Source organism: Cynoglossus semilaevis, chromosome 8 (genome assembly GCF_000523025.1).
Source record: "Cynoglossus semilaevis isolate Cse_v1.0 chromosome 8, Cse_v1.0, whole genome shotgun sequence".
Lineage (NCBI taxonomy): Eukaryota > Metazoa > Chordata > Actinopteri > Pleuronectiformes > Cynoglossidae > Cynoglossus > Cynoglossus semilaevis.
In genome coordinates this window covers 23,325,919-23,353,520 of record NC_024314.1, presented here as the reverse complement: position 1 = coordinate 23,353,520, position 27,602 = coordinate 23,325,919, and the positions used below count along the sequence as shown (strand labels likewise).

General features: G+C 39.8%; 1 long non-coding RNA gene across 1 annotated transcript in view; it reads right to left on the bottom strand.

Moving 5' to 3' along the window:
• LOC107988820 (uncharacterized) overlaps positions 1-27,602 on the bottom strand; it is a 57,712-nt gene that overhangs the window by 9,398 nt on the left and 20,712 nt on the right. Inside the window, exon 3 of the long non-coding RNA XR_001760320.2 lies at positions 21,704-21,763. This is a non-coding gene — a long non-coding RNA (uncharacterized LOC107988820). The remainder of the gene's footprint in view (positions 1-21,703; positions 21,764-27,602) is intronic.

Here is a 27,602-nt window from a genome sequence, read left to right as displayed (position 1 = left end):
GTGAAAATAACAAACGTGAAAATTTTAATATATATGTCGCACCTGAGTATAAGTCGCAAACCCAGCCAAAGGATGAAAGAAAGTGTGAATTATATTGCGAAAAATACAGTAACTACCCCACCATGGTCCAAGATAAAGCAGTAAAATATAAATTCATGTTTGGCCACAGCCAGTGGTGAAAGTAGGAACTGTGGTGAACAGGGAAACCCAAGTGGACATTTTCCACTTTGAATTTTAAAAAAGTTAACTTTTATTTTACACAGACTTTTAAAATACTCTATTTTATAAGGATTTCAAGGGCAATTTGGAATATTTTCAGCGCTCCTTTGCTTCAATCCCCCTGCTGTGTACTCTTTGAGTTTATTTTCATAATTCAAGGTTTCCTGCATTAATATATTGATTTGAGAGCATATCTGCCCATGTTTACTCCTAAAATATCTTGAAAAGAAATCTGGCGGCCCAGAGAGGCCGCGTACAGTAGCTACACACTTCTAACGTGATTATTTTTGTTCCACTTTGAATAGATATTTGATTATCGGGACGGAGAGACAGATAGCATGCCACCACATAACAAATGGTGCAAAACTTTTACCTCTTCATCAGATAAAACCAAATCATTTAATCAGCATCGGTGCCTGAAAACATCAGCATATGGCAGCATTAAATTTACATAAGTGATGTGCAGCATCATTTCTCTCTCTTTTCTTCACAGGATGTGTGCTGCTGCAACAAATCAGCAAAATGGAAATTGTGAAGAGAGAGAGAGAGAGAGAGAGAGAGAGAGAGAGAGAGAGAGAGAGAGAGTGGGGGAGAAGTCGGAGACACAGTGGAGGCAGAAGTGCTCCTCAGATAATAAGTCCAGAAGGATGGATAGTTGTGAGACTGTGTCCACTTATACCTAATCCTCTCTGTGGCTTTTGTTGTTTCAAGGACCTTCATTAGAAAACCTTCTTCTGCTGCAGCAGATTTAGCCCATGCCCGGGAAAAAAAATGTTCCAACTGCACGGCAGCAGCAACCAGAGGATGCTGTTGCCAGAGGGTAAAAACTCGGAATTCGACAGTAACCTTTTCGACTTCACTTTCTGTACCTCAGAGTTTCAGCTGCTGGTCTAAAGAGCGGCGGACTTTTTTTTTCTTTTTTTTTTTTTTTTCTTTTTTTTTTTTTTTCTTTTTTTTTTTTGCAGTTTCTGTGAGAAAATGTTTTTCTGTGAGAAAATGTTGAGAAAGCATTTTGTAAGTTGGAAGACAATTAACTCTGTACCCAAACACAAAGGTCAAAGGTGTTGTTAACCACAGGGTTAGGTATTTAGCTTCGTCTGCAGTTAGTTAAAGATGCCCTTTAACAGAGGATGTTAGACGGCAGTGTTGGTAGCATTAACTGATAATTGGACCGCGATTTCTTGTGTGGCATTCTGTTTACTCTATTCCCTCCCACGGGTTGCCAGGTTGGATTATCTGTCTCTATCACACAATATCTCGAGCAAACCTCCAACAACTTTACTTCTACCTTACATGAATATTTACTGAAGTTTTCTTCTTTCCTCCAGCAGCTTCAACCCTCAGCATCCTGTCTTTAATATTTCACCACTACACACAGCTTCTCTTCAGAGCTCATATCCAAACCATTCCCACCTGTGTTTATCTAGCTGTGCTGTATTTTTGTTTTATTAACCTGTTAATACCGGTTAGTCCAGCATCTTCAGTCTCTTCTTTAAACAGAGAACGTCAATGTTTACAAAGTGTACTGGCTTTCTAAAAGGTCAGGTAATGAGGGATGAAAAATGTGGTCTAACATGACCTGATTATCTAGGTCGTTGTGAATAGTGATATAAATGGAATAGATTTTTAGACTGTGCCTTGTACCAACAGGTGTCCTCAAAATATTATAAAAAGTCCTATGCAACATCAACCATGAATTTGCAATTTGGTTATTTAAAAAAAAGACCCAAATTTTGTTATGTTCCATGACATCCATGACATTAAATGTTACAAATCATGAGGTCGACACCACAGTACGTACCGAATGTTAGCTTTTGCGTACACGCCTCATTTCTATGTCATTATGCCTTTAGGACAAACTGTCTTCAAGTGCTGCTCTGCACTGATTCGAGGTTAAACTCATCACTTTAGTTTGATCCTCTGGTCAGGACACCATGAAGGGAAAGGCTTTCTTCTCTCCTCCGAGTGTGTGTGTGTGTTTATGTCGGCCACGAAATGACAAAATATATTAATAAAATCAAAGCCCTCCTCCCAAAAGAGCAACAAATCACTCTTATCTGCTCCCTCCCTACTCCCTCTCTTTCTTTGTCTTCTCGACTTCGACGTTAGAACATTTTCATGATGACAATAAAACGCTCATCAGCCCAGGCCTGAAATGATATTTTAATATGACGACATTTTAATGAGGGCTGAAGGAGATGGCTGGTTGGGCCGGTGGCAGCGCCTCTTTATCAATGAGTGGCAGGAATGGACTAATGGCCCTAAAACAAGAGAGCGCCCATTCTCTCACTGTCCCTGCCTCCATGTCTCTCTCTAACACACGTCCCATTCTTTATACTCTTTATTCCCTGGACCCAAATGTAATTCTGCCAGTGTGGGTAAGATATGAAAGCACTGTTTCCTCCTGCAGGCTCTTTACAAATTTACTAGAGAAGACATTTAAGGCTCTCTTTGACCTTTTTGGACACAAAACCAGGAAAGGAAATTTATTTTTCAAAAGCTGCATTTCCCGACACTACTGAAAAATTGGAAAATGGGATATTTTGTGTCATTTTCAGAAAAATATTATATATATCCAGTATATATGTACAGTATATATATATATATATAGAGTATATATATATATATATATATATATATATATATATATATATATATAGAGAGAGAGAGATACACATAGATACTATATGTATATATAAATATGTAGTAAATATATATTAGCACTTTCATTCTATTGGACACATTTAATCTGTTACTAAATATTTTTGTAAATAATTTCAACTTTGTAATTTTAGTGTTTAAGCAGATGCTTTTTGGCTTTTAGCTCCAGCTGCAGCTAATACTAATTTTTATAATTGAACCAGTATCAAACCTCTAACCTTCTGCTTCGAAGCAGCCAGCTTTACCCACTTTTCCACAGCCACCTATTCATCTATTTCACTGAAACTCACTGTGACACAGGCCTACCATTTACACACATTTAAAACACGTTCTCTTTTATTTACCTCAGTCTCCTAAACATGAGAATTTAAAAGCAAATTTTAAACATTTCAAGGACATTTTGCTCTGAGCTGCTGCCAATTTGTGTCTCTCCTGCAGACTCTCCTCCCACTGTCCTTCCTCCGACTCCAGTCTCTCCGCCAGAGTGTTTACGTCATTTGTCATTGATTGGAATTGAATCTTACATTTAACACTCTATCCACTTGAGAAATCTTGTCAGGTGCGAGTACGGAAATTAGGTGTGCTGCTAAAAGGTCGTCTTATTGGACAGGAGAGGTTATGATGAAATTACAGATACCGCCGGGCGGGTTTGAGCAGTTCAAAATACGCAAAGAGGCTTCCCATGTGTCAGTCAAAGCAGGAAAAATATATGAATGCTGCCTTTAATGCTGGACGGAAATGTCACGTTCTGCTGGAGGATGAGCTGTTGTCTCGTAGTGAGAAGGTCATGGGTTTGTCTTAGTTCTGAGGAGACGGCCTTTGTGTGCTATTTGCATGATCTTCCATAGGTGAGAGATTGCAGTTCAGAAGTAACTAGAGACGTAAATAAATAAATATAAGCTCCTATGTTTGCCGCTCGAACGTAATAATATTGATTAAATATTTCTTTAAAAAAAAAAACCCCATAAATATGCTTTCCACTACACTACTCATATTCCTTGAGCTTTGCACAATAATAAAACTGATAGTTCACACTCCAGCCCAGTAGGTGGTGATAATTAATCTGCAACAGATCTTTTACATTTTTTAACTGGTGGCATCTAAGAAATTTGTATTAATCTATGACAGTTGAAAACAGATAAATGTAAATTACAAATTCACATAGACATTTTTTTATGTTTATAGCTATGTCTTTTTATTGATTCCGTCGTCAACCAAAATCCATTTGATAAACTCTGCTTATTGCGTCCAATATTTCTATTTGATAAAAATATGATCAGACTAGAGACTAGATCTTTTACAAACCCTATTGTTTAAAAAAAAAAAAGATTCTGTCCCTCATCTACGATTAACGTCAACAGCAGTGAGGTGTACGCTCTGATGTCATGATCTGTTATGATAGTAATTTATGTCAGAAGTGGGTTTTTTTTTTTAGCAAATCTCTCGCCAAGCTTTGAACCTAATGAGTTGTCAGGCTGAAGAACATGTTGCTCCTTTGAAGCCGTTTCAAAGTTATGCCAAGCTGCAAATTAATGTCAGTATGATGTCACTCACTCGTGCTTTATCTACCTTGAGGGGGGGAAAAGTGGTTGTTATGTTCATTAACACTGTCTTGCCTCAGATTTCTGTAATAAAACTGCTGCTTTATGATCTTTGTCCAGCGACTGGTCAGACATGGCTGACTTCGCTGAACAAGGTCAGGACAAACATCAGTTTTCTGAAGAGGGGGAGGAGAGAACCCCCGTCCCACCAGACGTTAAACAGAACCACTTCTCTGCCCCCTCTCCTCTGTTTCCATACAAGGTCGTCTCATGCTGGCTACGCCTCTGCAATTAGCATGCAGCCTGTGGCGTGGGCTGTCTGGCGGCAAACAGACATACACATACACACAGACACAAGCTCGTGTCGTTCTGCTCTCCTAATGAGATGCCAGTCAGTGCCGGTGCCAGTGGGACTGTTAGTCGAAGAAACAAAAAGAGAAAAGGAAAGAAAACCCTCCTGGGGTGTCTGCGCCATCTCATGGGTGGCAGAGGAGAACACCGTGGTGCATGCAGATGGTCAGGCCAAGGCAGGCAACTGATTTTAACATAATGCACACAACTTGACGGTTGCTTTTATCCACACCGCGGCACCCCAGGCATTTCTGGCACATGTTGACCCAGAAGGTTTTCAACCCTGGCCTTTGCTGCAGAACAGGTTTCACAGCCTCCCAGGTAATGTCATAATAGGTGCATGTCATTAATCTATTATTAAAGACTCAGCAATCTGTTCACAATAATGGACAGTCATGAACGCAACATTGCTTAAAATTCAAAACCAGCCTTAGTAAAAAATGTAGAAGTAATAGTAACAATAGCAATGTCGGTAGCAGTAACATCAGTAGTATAATGAAAGTAAAAAACATAGTAGAATTAGCACCATGGTAGTAGTACAAGAAAATAAGTCGTAGTAGTAGTTGTACTATCTTTACAGTAAGTAGTAGCATGTACAAAAAGTAGTATTAGTAATGGCAATTGAAGTATGATTAGCATTGTTAGCAGTAACAATAACAGATGTAGAAGCAAATTAGAAAGAAATGTAGTGATAGTAGTCATTGAGGCAATGGTAGTAATAGAAGAAATAGGAGCAGTTTTAAAGTAGGAGTCGTACCATAAGCAGCTATGACAATCTACGTGGCAACTACTGTACATTCATAGTACTACTAGCAATAGCGTTGGAGGTATTTGAAATAGTAGCAGCAACGGTAAAAGAAAAGTACAGGTCATTTTAGTAGTAGCAGTACAGGGTTGAGAGTGTTAGTCATTATAATGGAAGCAGTAGTGTCAGTTGTACTGTAGTAACAGTATGTGTAGCATTTGTGTTTTGTGAGTCAGTATTAGCCGTTGTAGTAGCATTTGTAGAAGTATTAGCATCTGTATTAGCTGCTGTATTAGTCGCTGTATTAGCAGTATTAGCAGTGTCAGTAGTCGTGATCTACTTTGTAATTTGTGTTGGATGGTGTTGGACACCATGTGTGATTGACAGCTGGGACTGTCCAATAGGAGCCTGATTACACGTGGTGCTTTGGAACAGGTCATTGTAAAACATGGCTCTACAACCAAACAACAAGCTACATTTTTAATGTCCATTAAGTAGAGTACGCCGGCAGAAATAAAGTCTTTTCTCTTTGCTTAAATCAGCTGTTATTGCCTGACAAAAAGGCATTATGGGTATGTGATCTCAAATTAGCGACGTGCTAATTATCTTATTATCTCCTTCTTTCACAGCCAAGCTATCTGTGAATACCCGCGGTTGATTATTTCTCCTCTTCAGACCTAAATTTCCAAGTGAACAGAAATACGTTCCGGCTGATATGCAGCAGAGAATGTCAGGATCCGTACGACGCACACACACCTTTATGTTGGTTTTTCAGTGTGGGGCGTGTAGTCCTAACAAAATGTGACAAGTCCTTTGAATGCACTATAAACAGGAAATAGAGAAGACGTTACAGCAGCCTGTGGTGATAAAATATTCATCCACCACTGGTTAGCTTGGCTTTTTGCTTAATATTAATCGTTCTTCCACACAGCTCCGGCTTCCAACATTTCAGCAGGCGCTGTTCCTCAACTCTGTGTGAGGCATAAAATCAGCAAGCACATTTTCATACAGTGAGGAAGTCATTATCATGCTGCTCTTGTCCCCGTAGCTGCCTACAGCAAAGCAAAGAGAATCTTTTAGTTTGTGCTCGGCACAAACGGACTAAACAGTTGCTATTACTGGATATTTGGCAGAAATGTTAAGATTATTGTCTGAGTGAAACCTGAAGGAATAATCTGATGTTCAGTTCACCAAGGCCAAAAGAAAGACTTGGTTCCTGACTTAAATCTGGGTCTGATCCTCTGAGGCGTTGTGTGTACACACACACACACACACACACACACAACATTGTGCAATTTTTTTGACCCAAATTAGTTTTTCTTGCAAAAGGGAGGCTGATGTAACAGGGCTTCTGTGGTGACATGAACTAGATACATTTTCATGTTACACTGCATTTTCTTGTAGATACTTGTCTTTTTATTGTGACAGATTAGATAAGCTTTTGCTAACTGGTGAAAACAAATATGGGTTGTTCATGTGAAGATTATTAGCCGTTCATTCCGTCAACCTTCCACTAACTAATCCTTTTCAAGGTTGCCAGAGGAGCTGGAGCCGATCCCAGCAGACAATGGGTTTAGCCAAAGTTATCCAAAGGTAATGAAAAGATGGTCAAAGGCATAGCAAGAGAAGTTAAACAACAAAAAAACAAGTCTCATGTTCCATAGAGCGGGTTAAATATAAATATTTTGAACTAAATTAAATATATTCAAAAGGTAAAATAACCTAAAGTAAACAAAAAAAGTTCAATTTTGTAAAATCAAAATCAAAATGTTTCACATATACAGCCTACAAGTTCAGTGCTTATTTACGAGCAGTTAGCTGAAATACTTAGCCACAAAAGCAAAATGGGCAATGTATTGCACCATTTCAATGTGAAAGCTGGCTGCTGTTTGACAAATAAAGCTGAAAAATACCAAATTCATTACCTAGGTTAACCAGGAAGTAACTGTAATTTTGCCACAACCATAGCACTAAATGTTTCCTAAGAATGACAGACAATGGTAGTCCTTTGTTTAAAATGTGGCATAAAAATAGTTATAAGAAATAAACAGTTAGAAATAAACTAAACTAGAATTTTTCTCTTGCCTTGAATTTCAAGCAGGTCCTAGTTATGATGGGATAACAAATTCTAAGACTCTGTTTGTGGTCTGATGACCACAGCGCCAGTTGTTGTTCCTTTGGTTGAAAAAACACGACACGACACGTTGTATACAACTGATCATACACATCTTAAAACAGCCCTCGGGGTTAAAGGCGTGAATCGACGCCACGCCTCACAAAGTCTGAATGGCTGCTAATGGCCCCGTGTTTGTAATAGCATTCGTATAGCACGACTTGATGAGCTGCCAAAGGGGGTGTTGTGTTGTTGTAGAGCCAATCACCCACTAAATATTTGCTGGCTCCTACTTCCTTCCTGCTAATGTGCGCGCCTCACCAATGCCGCAGCTAAATCGACTCTTTACGCCTGACTCGTCGCCCTGCAGTGACGCGCAGAGAATCCCAAAGATGCATCGTTGGAGGCAGCCCTGTCATCTCCGTTGCCATGGATACATCACGGCCAGGGACGTTGCTGGGGCGGGGCACCGTGCCTTTACTGCAGCCCCTAAATCATGGAAAGTGATGTTAGTCGATGATCAGGATGATGAAGTTGACGTGACCTTTGCAAGGGTGTTGCTGATGGGTGATTGCTCAGTTTTAATGTGTCTTTGGATCAACTGTGTCAGATGGTGTGTGGGCAGAGGATGGAGGTTTGTAAACCGCATCAATAAAGGCAGGACTCAGAGGAGCCTCAAAGAAGGAGAGAAAGAACTTCTGAGCAAAAGTTGAGGTGTAGTTTTTCCACTTCTTCCTGGAGTCGTGAGAAAATGAGCTCAATTTTTGTCTTAGCTCATTTCATGTATAATATCGATGGGCCTGAATATGGGAATATATGTACATTGTACCGTACAATGGTTCATTTTTGTCTGTAGGAAGAACTTTATCAAATATATCTTGTGACGTATATAAGACAGACCCTAAGGGAAACTAAAATCCATCCAGAACATGTTTATCCTTTATGCACTGAGAAGTTTTCACTTTTTGTTAAAGGAATATTTTAGTAGCTGTTTACCTGGGCATGACAAAGCCGGTGGGTGTCCCGCTGATGCAGTAAGTGTGGCGAAAAGCAATGGCAAGAAAGTGAGATGCGCCTTAACTTTTAAAAAAAGCCTGAGTCCCTGAGAGATCTGCGTGCGGATGAATAATACGTGAAAGTTGAAGTCGAGAAAGAAAGAAAGAAAGAAAGAAAGCCCAGACACACTTTGCCCCCCGTTATCGTCCAGCACAGATGTGCCTCAGCCTTCTCTGCAGTGCTCCCATTTGCCACATCCATCACACAACTGCACCTTGGGAGATTGAGCGGATGGTGCAAGAGCCAAAGCTACCATCTGCCGTCGTTTAGAAATAAATGACAGCCCCAAACCTAGTGGGAGCTCGTCTCATTCCACTGCCAGCGCTGGTGCGGTGACGGGTCCGCCCAACCTTCTCCTCTTCCTGAAATCGATGTGTGAGACCCCTGCCAGTCACGCTGGAGTGTGCCGCGGTGAGAGGAGCAGAGTGGATTTGGTCGGTGAAGCACAGCCCTTTACTCAGGGGAGCGGGCAGGTGGAACATCGTGGTGAAACCAGCTGTCTCCCCTCTGATTAGAACTGGAGAACTCATAAACCGGAGGTGGATCAGCCTGGAGATCAGCCCCACTTTATTTCATTAGAGCCTTATTGATGGTCCACAAAAAGGGATACCATCAGTTATAAGACGCTGGGACGTTTATGGAGTTGCCAGCAGGAAGCGCATGTTACCTAAACATATTAGTGATTAATATTTCACAAACGTACAAAGTAATGTTGTTTCACTGCAGTAAGAACAAAGCGGTGCAATTGAGTTATTTTCCCAAGGTAGGAATTAAGGAAAATTAAGTAGCTAACAGAACCAAATGGACAATGCAGCCAACCACTGCGTGAGTGATAAATGAAGCCGCAGGACTCATAAAACTAACACAGGGTGAAAAACTACAATCCAAATATAATTTGCCTAAAACACACACGAACAAAATGCCGTTTTCTCGAGCCGTCGTTAATCTCCAATCCAGTGACTTCCTGCAGTTTTTCTCTGTCAACGGTAAGAACGGGGAAAGCACTACTTCACTAAGTTCCCATAACGTGACACCTAATATAAGTTTGGCCGCAGAACTGAGACGGGAGGTAGACTATTAATTTCATGGATTTGGAAATGAGCCGTGGTGATAAGGCTATCACTCTCTTATCTGGGGACGGCGGAGGCGTAATTAAGCCGATAGCCAGCGATGATGAGGATGTGGTGTGAAAAAAGCAGCCCTGGGGATATGAGGGTGGAATCTTCAGGGCTCGTTTACCAGAGGGATGATTAGATTGGCACTTAATTGCCACCTTTTCTATTTTTAGGTTGGGAGGTTTTTATATACGAGCCTCCTTCCGACACCTAATCAGTTTATTTCTTTTTTCCCTTCTCTGCGGTCAAGGTCAATTTAAAGAATCTTGGACGGTGAGATGCTCCGAGGTTAGGTCAGAGTGGTATTGTGCAGACGGGCTGGACCGTGAACATGTGGGAGATTGGGGTCAAGAGTAGGTGGACTGCAGCGTAATAGCACAAGACAGAATGTTTGCCACAAATGGCCAAGTTTCATCTCTCGAATCTCAAACTCTGATAATGGTTTTGCAGCAACAAACTCCAATCAACTCTTATTGATTTCTCAGCTCAGTGTCTCACTGCAGCTAAAAAAAAAGGTCTAAACTCAATGCCTGGATCCCCCAGAATTCTATTTCACATCTCAGGTCCAAACTCAATCCCCCAGAATTCTATTTCACATCTCATAATACGCAGGTTGACTGGACCACAACCTCTGGTTAAAAAAAAAAAAAAAAGAAAGAAGATTTTTTTTGTGTGTGTGTCCAGATTCTCAAACCTTAAGTTGCAAAGACACGACTCTCCTTGGAACACAGTACTGGCAGCCTTATCAGCAGAGGACGGAGATGCAGAGCCGATGCCTGCAGGCGTGAAGATAGTTTGAGCGGACAGATGTCAAGCCGAAACGTGTGTAATGCTGAATGTTAAACCACGCAGCCATTTAGCTGCACAAGGAAGTCTCGCCTCTAAGCCCTGAGATAAGCCCTGTGACAGCAGGTTATACCTGTTAACAGGCTTCTAATACACGAGTCAACTGTGCTGCCCACAAATGTGCCCCATTTTGTCAACTTTTTAAAGTACTTTTTTCTTTGCCTTTTCGGCGGCTACATTATGGGATTTGCACAGCCAATCATCTGCCCTCACTTTTCAACATCCCCTGTCTTCTCCCATGGTAAACCAAATGTTCATTCTGTCACGTCTTCCTTCTCCATAATACACTAACAATACTGTACTGACTTGGGGGGCAGCCTGTGGTCCGGTGGAAAATAGTTTGAATCCCAGTCCATGAGCAAGCACTAAATTTACATATATACATATATATGTATACATACGCATATACATACATAGATACATAAATACATACATACCTATATGCATATACATACAGAGATACATAAATACATACATACCTATATATATGCATATATACATAGATGTGTTGTAGTTGATAGGACACTGGGCAAAAAGAGAGCTGGTTAGAATGGAGTATACTTAAGTGTGGCCCGCAGTGACTCAAATGATCCAAGAGAAATTGCTAGAAATGTGGTCCACAGTCTGCGTATGTGGTACAGGTCGTTAAACTGTTATTTATTTTGGTATGTCAGCTGACTGAAATAGCTCAGTGTGGTGGAGCCGACCAATTTGTCCCTTAGTGGGACGGCGGCGACGATAACTATTGTTATCATAATAAAGTGGACTGGAGTTATCGGTAGGTTTACTCCACTTGTCTTCTTACCAGTGATATTAAAGTTGCCGTCATTGGTGCGATACCAAGGTTTAACTGGACAAAACAAATTACAACTACATCCTTGACTGCAGCAGCCTGAGGAATGCTAATATCCTCTGAGAGCAGTAGCCTTTGATAGGGTGACTTTGCTCTTGCACTAAGAGATGATTGCACAACGTGAGATGCGCACTGCTCAAAACTAATGAAGGCCTTTGTGCGAGGCAGATGTGAGAATATTCCGCCGCTGCCCCCTGACACTCATGATACCTTCCAGTGTAAACATCCAAGGCTGCAGAAAGGGCCTGCAAATTGGCAAAGCCTGCCTCTAACACCATAATCCCTGCTCCTCTGACAGACGCACGGCAGAATAGAGTGTTATCACCCTGGCTGACACACTCCTGTGTTTTCCTTCAGCATCCTCGGGGGTTTATCACACCAGCATTTCATTCCATTATCCTGAGCACACCGGGGCTGTCCTCGAAGCAGGGGAACGAGACGACTTGTCAGGGAAGCAGAACAAAGAGGGAGCATGTCGAGCAGCGGATTAGACTGGGAGAAGAGGTGTGGGGCTTTGGGAAAGGGAAATAACAGGGAAGAGGGATTCAGGAGGAGAGGAATTGTGAAGGATGAAGGAACTAACCGAGGGACTGAAAGGGAAGGGAAGGACGGTGGGAAAGGGAAGATATTTTCTTTTACACGTGTAAAGGTTATTTCTTGTTTTATGATGAAACTCACGCACGTTTTTGTTGCTATTGTAAACATTGTAAGTCCCACACAAATCCCCCTCGGGAAACGTATGTATTCATTTAATCCTATTGTCTGCAGTGGATGCCGGAAGTCATGATTGGTGCTCCGCAAGAGCGTATCTGACATTGGAAAACTAAGATGAATTACAAAAGTCGATGAGGAAGCAAGGGCGCGTAGCTCTCATACCGATAACTTTTTGGGGTTTTGAACCGTGCTGCAGTTTGTGTGGTTTTACTTTCATTGTAAACAAGTGCTGTTTTACTTCCATGCTATCATTTTTTTTACTAATTTTCCTACAAAAGCATTTTCATTGGCGTTTTTCAAGCTCCTGAAGTGAAGGTGACAGTTGTAGAGCTTGTGATCAATTAAGTTGAGGGTTGTGGGTTTGAAATTCTTATGCCTTAAAGCTTTAAAATCAAATTAAAAGTGTTTGGTGGTTTCATCTCCAGTCTTTATGTAATGATGATTTCATGAATGCCCAATGAGAAAAATGAAAAGAATGGAAAAGGAAAATCCATAAAAGTTCCCCATACTCTTAGACATGAAGTATTTTTAGATATAACTAACAAACACTGGTTACAGATAAACATTATTATTAAACTTATGACGTAAAAGACCTGTTTATCCGTATATCTGCATGTCATCCGCTCCTGAATATTAGTTTGTGCCTGGTCATAACCTAAGGTGTTCAGTCAGCAACTGATGTTGGCTTGATCTTTAATCAAAATGCAAATACAAATGATTGAATTTAATCCAGATCTTAGCGCAGATTTGATGTAATGCAGTTGAGAAATGTTGGATCCTCTGGGTTTTGTTTTCTCCAAGAGACCAGAATATCTGTCAGCCAATCAATGGCTGCCTTGAGGGGGAAATCCTAGCGACGCAAACCTCATCTTGTGTTTAACCACTACAGATTAGATCTCAACTATGTGCCTGTGACACACACACACACACACACACACACACACACACAGGGTGACACATGACAACACAATGCATCCACAAATCTATAAGGTGCAGAGCAGCACACATGGCCACCCCTGGATCCCACACTTCATTACACGCTCAGCCATCCCTTACTGGAGTAAATCGATGTAGGATAATAGGCAGCGCCCCCACCCCTCCCATCACTCCATCTCCCACTCCTCCATCCCATGCCTCCTTTCCTCCATCCCTCCATCCCTCCCTCGCTCGCTCGCTGTCTCTACATCTCCTCATTCATCTATATTACCTCCATCCTTCCTTTCTTTGTCCAGCCTTTCGGCTCCCTCCATCTAACCTCATATCCCCTCATCACCCCTCTCCAATCACCCACTCTGCCCTTCCCTCCCCCTTTCCATCCATCCCCTCCTTCCTCTCCATCTCACCTGTCTGTTTTCATCACGCCTCTGGATCATTCCTCTTACCCCGCCGCGGCTCTCTAATATCGCTGTTGTATATAACATGTCTGTTGTGATCACTGACAGCCTGGCCGTGCTGCGATGACAGCAACAGGGATAATAAGCTCATTTTGCATGAGGTTTCATGTCACTTCTGCCTGTCTGGGCTGCTTCCTATAATTTAGGTTTGCTGCATCTCTGGGGAAAGAGGCTTTATTAGTCTGCTGAGAATTGGCCAGGGTGTTTAAAAAATCCATTTAGTGGAGGGCGTTGTAGAACTCACACTTTCTAATGGCGACATTACCTTCATTTAACAAACTGAATTGATAATGGTTACCGGGGAAGGGGGATAAAAGCTGCCGGAACGGTCAAAGTTGTGTGATTCCTTAAACTAGCCTTGAATATAATTTACTGTGGTTAATGGGCCTCTGCAGGCTTGTTGCATACAATTAGAATTGTGATCCATTTCAAGTTAAAAACAACAAAATAGCTTGTTATGCTTGCTTTCTTTCATGAGGTCAAGACGCATTTAATCTGATCACGTTCTTGGTCGGTAATGAAAAATATGCAACACTTTTTGAGCAGATTAAAAAACTTTACCAAAACACTGCAAAAGGAAATGAGATTTTACACAAAACTGGTCTGAAGATAACAATAATCAGCTAAAAAAAAACAATTCCCAGAAGAAACAGAAATCAGAAAAGAGGTAGAATAAACTCCCTAGAAAACCTAAAAGAAAAATCATTTTTTAAAACGCTCTAATATTTAAAAAATATCTCTAACTCAGTAGTTTGAACAAAGTTTTTTTGTATATAGTGAAAAAGTTGCAGTGAAGGTGACACTAAGTAAGGTAAGTAACAAAGTAAGGATTATTGGCAAGGAGGAACAATACTGATACTCTGGTTTAAGTTCTATTTTCAAGCCTGTTGTAGAATATCTTGAAATACACCTCCGTTTATTTGCAGATGATGAAGTCCTATTTGTATGTTTGCTCAAGATTTCATCAGAATATATTTGGCCAGTTACTCTGTTACTTTGTATCTTTAAGTTTCTTTGTTGTCTTCCCATGAAATGCAACAGAATATTTCAAGTTCTTCTAATCACCGAGAAACCTTTGCTTGGTCCAAAATATATATAAAAAACCCTCCAAGCCTGAAACGCTGACTTATCTCGGTTTGTGTGATTTATAACTATTCCCGAAGACTATATTTGTAAATTAGAAGTGTAACAGGGTATTTTGGGGTAGTACATAAAAACAGAAGTAACGCAACACTCCAGCAACAACAGGTTATTTGAAGGTAGAAACATAATATTTTAACAAGATTGGAACAGAATTGCTTCTGCACTTTCTGCTCATCCTATTTACTTCTTTTCTTCTGCTAGCAGGCACGTTTCGCCGCAGATATTTTTAGATGTCACAGCAGAAAAAAAAGGGCATAACATTAACAATGGTTCTTGTGTGGCAGCTCGAACAACGCCGGGACCCTGAAATCGAAATTCAACCATCATTAATTTGAGTTTTTACACTTCAGCTTTTCCCTGCTGTGACATGTAGAAATGAAAAACCAATTATTGTATCCACACTGAAGATTTTGAAGAAGTTGGAAATTTCAACCCAAGTGCAAAACGCTCCTATCTGCTGCCTTCAGGGTGTGTTTCCCCAGAACAGATATCTGTTCACACTTAATGCAGCTCAGTATATCACTCTGCGTCTGCAGCCAAGTTTGGGGGACTGTACCACAAACTAAGTCCTGCATTTTGTCTTTCGGCAGCCACTGCAGGTCTGGTCAACCATATGTATCTCAGACCATTAACTTTCAGTTTGGACCAAATTCTGTTTTCGACAAGTGTTATCACGAGCAGACGACCTTCCAGAGATGAAAACAGTGAACTGCGGCTCAACATTTCCCATTAGTTTCTACTGTGATTCCCAGCCAACGCGTATTACCTCATTCACTGCCTGCAGTCTGCAACAACCGTCGACATCTTCAGCTGGCGGCTATCGGAAACATTTCCTTAAACACAGTATTAAACACCATATCTGTCCTCGGAGATGGAACATCCCAGTATTTATAGACGATTGTAAAAAAAAAATTCAAATTCACACATTTCTGGAAATAACTTCGCCCTTCCCCAAAAAAAGATCTATCTGCATCCTCGTGTCTGGCTAGGTGTTTAGCAGAACACCGACACTCTGGCCTGAAGTTTGATCGTAGGGCTTTGAATCAAAGCTGGAGCCAAAGGGGCCTCTGGGATTTTAACCGTAAGACGTTTACAAATCTGACCATCGGCAGGTGGTCAGGCGCTGGTATCTCAGCCAGACTCATGGGCCGAATTTTTTCTGGTTGTAGCGACACTGCCTAAAGTTATTACAGTGACTAATCTTTTAGCATTTACCTTAACTTTCTAGTTTCAGACCATGTTAAGCTATTTGTAAGAACTTAAGTATTAGTTATTATAGTAATGTTATACACCCAAAATAACTTAAATTATGTTTTTTTATTTCTTTTATTTATTTGTTATACATTTTTGCTAACTTTTGCTAACCTGTAGCTCTTTTTTTAAGGACCTCAATGAATTTTTGAGATGGTATGGTAGCCATATGTTTTTCACCTTTTTTTAGATTTTTATTGTTAAAAAAATTTCTGTTTTTTTCTAATTAGGTATGTCATTTTTTCATTTTCTTTTTCATATTTTCCAGTTTTGTTTTTGGTCACCTTTGAAGTAAACACCTTGAATTGATTATTTTCCGATGTGTATATATTTTTCATAAGCTTTTAAATTGGTTTAGCTATTTATATATTTTGTGTGATTAATTATTGAAATAATAAACAGTAATCTATGTTTAATGGATTTCAATTGTTTGACTATGAGTCTGTTGTGTTGCGTTTATTTGACTTGTTGATTTGTCTTTCTTTTACCTTATAAGTTTTTCTCGCTACCTTTTTTTAAAGTCTTCTCATCTTGTGTGACCTTTTGTAGAAAACTGTGTTACTTGCAATAAATAAAATTAATAATTGAACAAAAGCCTGTGTTAATTATAGTCCTCGGTATCAAAGGAGCAACAGCATAGCCTTTGGCTGTTTTGAGTCTTCTCCCGTTTAGAGAAAGTTTAAATTCCCCTGTCCTAGGACTTCTCTGTAATCTGTTGTCACAATAATGTCAAACTGCCTGCACCGTGACATCAGCGTCTTCTCCTTCAGAATCTGAAGGTCTACTTGTCCCCTGATTTCAAAGTAGCTGCCTTCTTGTCACAGACAAATGAAAGAAATGTTAATGAACCTCTAAGAGCCTGAAGGCCAGCGAAGATAAAACAGGAAAATTCGCTCATCAATCCAGCTGTGATTCCCTCAAAACAGAAAGCGACCGACTTGGCAGCACGCTGAGAATCAAAAATTCATTATGGCACCATAAAAGAAAAAAAAAACCTATGGATCAGTCACAGTGCTGCTAACAAGGGGGAAATGAAGTAGATGTTAGAGACGGAGGGCGAGGCAGAGCAAATACTGCGGCAGCAGCTGCTCTCTGCAGTATGGCCATTAAGACAGGAGGAGGTGACGCTTCTAGGTGGGGGCGTGTAATGAATGTGCACCGGTGGCTCTCTGGAACATCTGCGCACCCCCCAAAAAACCCATGCCATACCTTCACCTCCTCATACGTACACCGCCTGGCCTGCTGCAGCTCTCGTTTCTGTCTAACCACAAGCCCCCATTCTTCCATTTCTTATATATGACGTTTAATTTAAACTTTGTAAAAGCTCAAACTTAAGAGGCAAAGACAAGAGGAGGATAGAGGTGGAGGAGCATCCCCATCCTCCTCCTTCCTTCCCTTCCCTTTCCATCGCCTCTCCTCTCCCCCCACTGCCCCCACCTCAGCCTTCCTACCCCCCTCCTACGACGTTTCTTTGGGGGCTCCTTATAAACCAACCATCTATCTCCATTATGCCCCTGAAATTGCTATTTGTCGCTTTGCGGGGAAGAAATAATCAATATGTCTTGTGGGGGCAGCGAGCGCATTAGAGGAAGCAAATTGATGTCTCTCGCCCCAGCGCTCCTCACCCAGCACACTGCACCACAGCTAATGGGAAGCCTCATGGGCTGGCAGACAGGGAGCCCGTGCACACACGCACATGTGTGTGTGTGTGTCAGTGCGCGTGAGTGAGTGAATGAGCGAATGGACAGGTGACAGTGAATTTATTAATGCAAAGTGAACGCCAGTGTTTGGCGGTGTGTTGATGTGCTTCGAGTGTTTGTGTGGACAGGAGTGGTCGAGAATATTCGCGTGCGAGCGTGTGTGTGTGTGTGTGCGCCTGTCCTGTCAGTTTGTGTGTGCGACCGGTGGCGACGCAGCCTTATCTCACACAGCCATCCGGTTTTAGGTCTTTGGCCTGTCAGAGGCAGATAGCCCTGTCACTACCGCAGCATCCCTTCTTTTTCCTGAGAGCCTTGAAGGCTTCCTGTGCCGACTGTCACAGCAGAAAATCCTCACCTGATAAGTGCACTGCAGACAGACGTGACTGGCCCTCCAGTCTATCTCCCCTGTTTGGCCTTTATTTCATTACGCTTCTCTCTCATCTTCAATCAGAGACCAGACACCATAAACATCCTTTTCATAATTTAAAAAAAAACAACACCCTTTTGGAGGTGCAAGGTTTTCATCCAGAATATGCAAATTGTTCCAACAGTTTTCTTCTTTATTCTCTGTCCTCAAATGTCTCCTGTGGAGGATTGTGTGTGTGTGTGTGCAATTATTCATAAGCATATTACCAAGTTTTCTTTGTACTCCTGATTCACACCTAATTTCTTTTATCTCAGTACTGTCATTGTTCCCCAAATAAAATTAAAGGTTTTTTTTTTCCAGAGTGAAGCAGGCTGAAGGGGAAGTGGTTAGTGATCATTTTGACCAACGACAGCTGCAGTGATGATAACAGGTTTAAACCTTTGTAAAAAGGACTGTGACTCAGAGATAAGTAATTCTCAACTCTCAGCTCAAATATCTGTTCATTACCAAAGTAAAACACAAGTACGCTGATAAGAGACAAATAAAAACACAAATAATTCAGAAATATAATTGTGCCCAAACTCACTTAATCTAAGATTTAAATCACTTTCTAAGCCATTAATAATATATTAATATATTTATGACCACACTCTCTAGACTCTACAAAGCACTTTGTGAATATGAAAAAAATGACTAATATTGTAAAAAAAACCTCTTATTTAGTACAAATGAATCTAACCAAAGATCTAATCCAATGGTGGGAGGTTTCTTGCCTTACAGCAAAAGATCACCAGATTATCTAAGTGATGACCTCGAACAGCATTAGGCGGAAGGAAATAAAAATATACGAAGGAATACCTTCAAAATAAATACATAAAAAACAACTCTAAGTTTTGACACTACTGCCGTTGGGATGTTGTCGACAGTGATGTTACGATGTTTTCAAAGGCCTTATCAAAATTACTGTATGGCTGTAACGAGTAACCAGGGGTCGGCCTCGGTCTCGTTAGAGTTGGACTGCAACAAATTCTCCCTCGTGCTTCTGTGAGACCTGGTATTTGCGAAGCCTCAGATGTTACATCAGTTAGAAAAGAGCTAGTGCTCTGCAAACGGTTTCACACAGATTCTAACTCATGCAGTGAAGCACCAGTACCTGCAGGACGTACTGCTGTTTTAATGATGCAGTCGCTGTAAGTTGGTGAAGTTACTGTGAAGTTACTGTGAAGTTACTGCCGTCCTGTGTCTTCTACATCTATTAATCACTGTGTTTTGCCTTTAACTCTGGACCTATAGCCACGGTAACTGAACCAGGTCTGGCTGTCGCTTCGTCAGCTCTTTGCGGAGCGTACTGTAGGTTTTGCTGTAATGTGCTGCTCACTAAATGGAAAGAAAATCCTACAACAACAGCTGATCTTTATTTGGGATCAGTCGTCTCATGAGACTGTAGTTGTGCACCATTCAGTTCAATTTTTATGTCGTGGACTAAAACAAACTAGATAATATCAGTGAACCGATGTTATCGCCCGATATTAGCATAAGTATGCAATAACAGTAAGAATTGTCATCGATTGTTTTTCCTGAGATAATTAAAACCTGATAATGCAATGCCTCAGATTCCTCCAGGTGATGTGACCTAAAAATAGTTTTGAAGGGAAGGTTAAAGTGAAACCGCACCATATATCGGTATCAGTTGATATCGGAATAAAAAATTCCGTGTTTGGACAATAAAAATCTAAAAAAAACAACAAATAAAAACCATATTATTATTGTTTAATTAAATCTTAATCTGAAACAATAGTTTTTCTTCACATGAACCACTGTGTGTCTTCTATTTTTTTTCCTTCCCAACATCTGTTGGAAATTATTAATTAGGACAATTAAGAAGCGTGAATGCAGAATACAAATGCTTACACAGAGATCAGATAATTAGGAGTTGGCATTTTTCTCCACTTTGTATTCATCAGTTTTAAACTGCAACAATTACTGTCCTAATCTATTTACTATAATGTGGTAATTCATCAAGAGGAAAAATGCAATCATTTGCTGTTTCTAGCTCCAACAGTGATGATATTTCATAAGTCTGGTGGTCAATCTTTACTCTATAGTTTTTCACTGAACAGACTGAACAATTGCTGAACAAACAGTGAAGGTTTTTCTGGAGCAGGATTAAAAAAAAATAGAATATTTTGGACAAAACTGATGGAAAAATGGAGTGACGACAACCTACAATTGTGTCTTTTTTATTTCAGTAGTATTATTTATATAAAGTATGTAATTTGATATTTGTTTAATTCTGATCTAGTCAAAAAATACAAATACAGTTTTAAATTTGAACCAAGTAAACAATGAAAAAATTCAAAGAAATATCATCATTAACTGAAATATTTGATGACCACCGCAGAATCAACGCAGACACTGTGGGGGTCAGAGACCCTATAATACTACAGTGTATTTTTTTCTACACAGAGGAGATTAAATGGAAGGCCAAATTTCACATTTCAAATCACACAGTAAAAATGATAATAAAAAGAATTTGAATTAGAAGGGAAAAAAACCAAACCAAAACAAAAACAGTGACTACATTCCCAACAGCTTTTCGTCAGTAGGTAAGTGAGCAACAATGACAAACTGGTGAGTGTGCGCAAGAAAGATACAGATCTGGCACAGGCTGCGTGTCCCTGTCTCTTCGGCACAAATGCAAACGCCGACTCCGTGGAGGCAGCAGCAGAATAACATCACTGTCACAGTGTTATGAGCAATGAATATGTAAATAGTGTGACTGACTGATACTATGAAAGTCAAGGGTATGAATTCAACTTGCTGTCATTCTTTCATACACACACACTGATGTGTGTGTGTGCATGTGATTGGAGAGCTCAGATGTCTGTGTCTCATCTCAGACACAGGGTGCGAGGCGTCACAACAGGATTCTCGATTATCCATTTATTCGCTGCAGAGGGCATTAAGGGCCTGTCAATCCTGATTTAGCCAGAGTGCACTTGTAGCAAACTATGACCACAAACACACACACACACACACACACACACTCCTAACTCCTTGAGGATAGCTTTTGTGTATTAAACTTTTGTATTAAAGTTTTTTTTTTTTAACTCTGACTGTGTCGTGCTGAACATTTTGATCTTTTTTTTTTTGTTTTTTTCGCTGCGTGCTAACCTTCTTAGCAGTGCACACAATCTGACACTTGTTGGTGTATTTCAAAAACCAGTTCCCATATGAACTATCGAAAAGATTAGTACTTACGCTAATTACAACCTAGCCAAATTTAGCTAGCTTTCACCTTAAAGTTTCCCCGCAGAGGGTAAAGTTAAGTCCTGGGTCACGCTCACGCTTTTTACATTTTCAACTAAAGAAGATTTGCTCTCTGCTAAATACGGTGCAGAGGTTTACTTCATCTGTTGCATCTATACTATTGTTAGGACACCTTTGAAATATAAGCATTTTTTAAAAATTCTATTTTTTTCTAATTTTGTTTGAGATGACATAAAAAAATAATATATATTTTCTTACTCTGACAACCTTCCCAGAGTGGTTTTAAGAAGTAAATAATTCTGTCTTCCAGTGAAGTCCGTTCAGGAACTTATTTAAATGAAAAAGTCCAATAAATTCTACTCACGTTTCGTGTTGGTGTCACTCGCCAGATTCATTCCTCCTCATCAGCAGCCTGATGTTCCATCTGAAAGAAATGTCAGGTTTAATAAGATATTAGTGCTCGGAAATGGCATGCTTAAGGGTGAGGTTAAGCTGTCAATCAAATGATCCATACAGTATGTAGATCAGTGTGAACACTGTGATTTGCCTAAATTTCCTCCACCCAGGAGTCTTTGGAAGCAGAGTAGGGGTATAATTTTCAGACATTTGAAGTAAAAAAAAGCCCCACCTGTAAGTCATTATTTTCACCAAAGTCTTATGTAAAAAAGAGTGCTGCATAAAATGATTGGTTTAAAGCAATGGCGTTAAACTCATTTTCACCGGGTGGGGGTGGCTGTGAGGCACATCAGCAATACAGCCACCCTTGAAGGGCCGGTTATAAATGACTGTAAAGATGTAACTACTCCATAACGTTTTAATAAATGTTTGTGCAGTTGATTATTATATATTCAAATTAAAATATTGTTCATTGTTGTGTGATAAAAAAAAAATCTTTTAATTTAACTGGTTCAGAAACTCTGCTGCATGGACTTTATTAAATGCTTTTTAAGCTCCTGCGGCCCATAGAAGATGACATGGTGGGCCGATTTTGGCCCCCGAACCTTGAGTTTGACACCTGACTTAAAGGACAGTGTAAAACTGACCACAAATGGACGATAATGTCAAAGCGTAGCATTGGCTGCTAAAGATCATCAAAATGTTCAAGTGTCATATATGTGTAAGCTCAGAGTACTGTACTGTACTGTACTGTACTGTACGTGAGAATTACTTCCTGTTGATACTGGTTTTGGTCTCGTCATTAATTCAAATGAATGCCATTGCTCCACCACAGCTACAGCTTAGGCTGAATATGATTGGCTGGCATAACAAGGATTTTTGTGGGTGGCATTATTTTTAAGACCATTAGCTTTGCAGTACTCAGTAGCTTTTTTCTCTCTCTCTCTCTCTTACAACATCTTTTCAAGTGTCTGTTCGGCACACTTCACTTCAGGGATCACCCCTCCGTCACATCGCGCCAGCACCCGTGCCGTCTCCCAGGATTTGTGTTTCCCTTTGATAAACTTTCTGTGTGGAGTTTTCCTGCATGTGTTGCCTTCATGTGCTCTGCTTTCTTTCACACTTTCCAAAGCAGAGTGCTCAGTTAATTGGAGGCACAACTGCCTGTATGTGTCTATGTGTGTGTGTGTATATGTGTGTATAGCTATACTCGTGGGGCCTTTTTTTTTTCTAAAGAAAAACAGTAATGTTTAGGGGACACTTTGTGTTGTGAGGACATTGTGTAGTACACCACTGAGTAAGAGTATTTTAAGGTTGTGGATACTTAAGTTTGCAGTTAGGATTAGAATTAAGGTCAGGACTAAGATTAGCATTACGACTATCTATTTAAAGATAAATTAAATAAAACACCATTTCACCACTAGAGGCATCAGCATAATTAAAATCGTGGCACCATTTCAGTGACTCAAATATAATTGATTTGAAACATTTACAAATATTTTGCAGTCGATTTCGCATTTTTTTTGAAGAAAACAAACTCATTAATATACAGTATATTGTAATTAAAAGAAAGAAAGAAAAAACCTCTTCACCGCATCGTTACCAGGCCATAGAACCTTGGCTAAGTCAGGTAAAAGACGGGCTATGGTACTCCAACCTCTGGACATACAGTAAATGACACTGACAGCTAAATAGTGAATGCCTGACAAACCATTCAAGCTGAATGTCACGTTACATACGTATATCGAGTCATGAACGGCTAATAGATTTATTTCAGAGAGAGACACATTCATAGGTGACATCGATACACAAATATCATAAGAAATACTAAAGTACATGAAAAAAAATTGCAGTTGATGTTAAAAGTTCGCTAACAAATAGCTTAAGGTCAGTCAGAATCTAAATTTTTAATAGTTTTGCCAGAAATTATTTAGACAAATTTGCTCGTTGACACTGCAGATTTTCAAAATTAAAAAATAATGGCATCATGATATAGGTACAGTATATGGTAATATATTATACTGGCTCTACCTGCAACCTCATAAAATGACACTGACTAGACCCAAATGAAGTTCAGCTGTTGTAGTCACATTGTCTTGCCATTTATTGCATCATTTTGTGTTTTTTTTTTTTCTTTCTGTAACATATTACACATTTTAGTGCAATACAGTGTGCTTATCCACCCTGAGACTAAGGCTGCCCTTCAGTGCATTTAAGGATAGAGAAACTGTCCAATGAGAGCCTCGTGTTGAAACACATTTTGAAAGATAGGAAAAAAAAGGAATTTTCAATTTTCAAAACAAACTTCAAATATTTCTTTGTCTGGCTCTGCAGTCGAGAGAAACTTTGTTTAATTTCTCTTCCCGCTGTAAAAAAAAAAAAAAAAAATCTCTACAGTGCCTTCCAAAGTGTAACACAACATTGTTAGAGAAATAATTCTGTCGCCAGTTGCAAGTGACAAACACCACCATCGCGCAGCGCCGCAGGTTTATTCACAGCTTTGATGGACACAGAATCAAGGCTGTCGCTGCGAGCGCAGAAGAAAACCATGGCTATTAGAAAAGCCCTGTGTGAGAGACTTGGCTGCTGCATGCACCGCTGGGTATAAATGAGTCTAGCAGCACGGCCAACGCGGGCCGAGCTTTAACACAGCACCACAGACACGCCTAAGACTCCCATTGTGCCTCTTGCTAATCCATTTCCACCCTAACAAGCTGCTGCTGCTGCTGCCTTCAAACCCAGCCATCCAACCAGCAGTCCATCCACCGTCTGCTGGGCTTGGTTCAGCTCCAGTATTGTGACTTTTCAGCAGCCATTTTAAGCTTCCTCCAGTAACACTTGCCCTCTGCTGTGTTTAAACAAAGCTGTACTGCTCCATTATTTAAAACGCTGATACGCTTTAAAATTACGTTTGATTAAAAAAAAAAAAACCTTTTTTTTTTTAATTTGGACATTCAAATCTAAAGTCTGACGTTGGGCAGAAGACATGAAATCTAGGGATGTCGGCCAATATTCTTGGCCCGATATTAAGATATTATATAATATCTATAAGAATCTTTATCGGTTTTACCTCCGATAATGAAACCCGATAACGCAATGCATGGGTTTCGTTAAATGACGTGCGCCCTAAAAATTGTTTTGGGGATAAACGGCTGTATATTAAAGTGAAAGTCACTAGATGGCAGCATTGCAGCTCATTTAATTAATCTCATACTCATACAGTGGTTTGTAAAGAGAAATAAATAAATATTACCAGGACTATATTGGTATCTGTTGATATCGGAAATTAAGCGTTTGGACAATATCGGCATATTGAATATGGCTTAATCTCTAGCTTCTTTACTTTAGCTCTAACTTTTAGCTACTTTACTTCTAACTACTGTGCAACCTGTTACTATGTATTGTGTTGTAGCGTATGTTGGATTTTATCTATTTTAGGTCGACTTTTCCTCGTACAATGTGTCAAAATTGCCAAAAACAAAATTTGAAATGTTTTTTAATCTGATCTGCGTAATTTGTTAAATCACATTTTTTTTATTTCACAATAAAAATCCAAAAAGAAAACAAGCAGCTGACTATAAATTCATTTTTAAAATTGTTCAGTAAAAGAAAGCCGAGGTCGGACCTTGAGCAGATAACACCTTTAAATTACAGAACAAATATTCTGTCGTTTCTGGTTTTAATTGTGCTGTTCAGTGGCATCCTGTTTTAAACAAAGTGTGTTTTGTACGTCTCCCAGAATGCACCTGTTATCAAAGAGCTGAATTTCCCCATGGACTCCAGCCCACACAGACACACACTGGGTATAATGAGATTAAAAGAAAAAAGAAAAAGGAAAAAGAAAAAAAAACCGAGGGGTGAGTCAGAGTACTCGGCCAACTGAGACGAGTCTTTTGTCATTTAATGAACCAAAGGATGAAGTTTTCATTCAAAATGTACTTTTACAGTGTTTAAGAATAAAAATAATTGAAAAATAGCAGTAGGTTTGTTTGCTCTATAACTACTGTAAAAACATATCAAGCTCAATGTGGTCTTTTCAATTCATTATACTGTGTTAGTTTGTGTCTATCTATATAAATATTTCTACATTTGTTTTTCGTTTTTCCATCTTTCAGGGTTCATTGGGTTACTTTGGGAGGGCATTGAGCCTCAATGTGTTTGAGCAATTTAAGACATTTCCTTAAGTATTTTACTTATGACACGGTCGTATTGTTTAATATTTAGTGAGCAAATAACTAGTCTTGAATTTTAAATAAATAATTCACATTTATTTGTTTTGTTTTTAATGGTTTATTATGACTAAAGTATTCGTAAACAAAGGTTTGATATTTTTATTTTTCTCCTTGTTCCCCACATCATCACCATCATCATCTCCTTTTTAATTCTGTAATAAATGATAAATGAAACTGTACTGTGCTGCTGGAAATGAGGAGGCGTGTGTGTGTGTGCGTGTGTGTGTGTGTGAATGAGAGGGACAATCGCATTAGTGACTTTTTATTTTAAAAAATGTGAGTCACAGTTGAGCTTCAGGTGATATATGGTCAATTATTTAAATTGAGATAATAAAGTGTGGGGGGGGGGTGGTCCTGCTATTATATTGTATTCCCTGCACTGAAAGTACAATTTAGCGCTTCTCTTTAACGCTAAATGAGAACAGAGAACCTTTACGTGCCAAATGCCCCTGGAAAGGCAGCTGAAGTGGGAAGGGGTTGAGTACGGTTGATGTGCGTGTGTGTGTGTGTGTGTGTGTGTGTGTGTGTGTATGTACCATTGTCCTTTATTCCGGCTTTTTGCTTGAAGTTCTTGAAAGTGACTGCAACACTACTTCAGAGTGTTATTCAGCCTCTTAATACCCCGCTTAATCTCTTTGCCTTTGTTTATCTCCATTTTAGCTAAATAAAAATTTAATGTGCATACTTTTAAAACAATAAAGGGGCCGAGAAAACCCTCTTGCGCTGCGGAGATGAGAGCAATAATGTGATTTTCTACATAATGTCTTTGCCTCCAATTTTCCAGCTGCTCCTGCAGCTCTGAGCCCTCAAGTGTCAGACTGTTTATGTAGCAAATGTTTGCTAGCACAGGGAAGGACATGCAGTACTTTTGCACACACAAAGTTAAGTAGAGTTTGTGAGTCTGTTTATGTGGACTACTGCTAATAATCTACTATTGACTACCCACTGTACCAGCAAAGATATCACCAACCCCTCCATATAAACAGTATGTATGCTACTTGATCATTAGCATTAGTAGTAGCGCGGCAACTGAAGTAGCTGTGGCTTGTGCAATCACGCATCATCAGTCAAGATGCACCAGCTCAGGTGAACTTTATTTGAACTTGTGTTCATAAAAGTGGAAGAATGCAATTGTGTTTTTATATTATTAGCTGTGCCTTGTGCAATCACGTGATCACAGAAATCAGTCGAGATGCACCAGCTCAGGTGAACTTTATTTGAACTTGTGTTCATAAAAGTGGAAGAATGCAATTGTGTTTTTATATTAAATCATAATTTTAATGAGAATAATAATTTTCAGTAATATCTTAAAGAAATTATTAGATTTTGCAGGTGACCCTGTGTGGGGTTGTGACCCAGATGTTGAAAAACACTGATGTAAACTACAATTCTGTACAAAAATGAAAGCAACATTTCAAACAGTTGGACCTGAGCTAACAGCAGAGTGTATGTCTAAATAACATGCACAAAAAGTCAAACTACAAACTTGTAGGCACCAGACCAGAGATGTGGCCCACATTTTCAAACAGTGCACATCAGGGTCATATTCCATCTGGGCCACATTTAAGCCACTTGATCGAAGAGTCTAGTGGTGGAGTATCCCATCGGGTATCAAATGTGGGCCTGCATTTACTG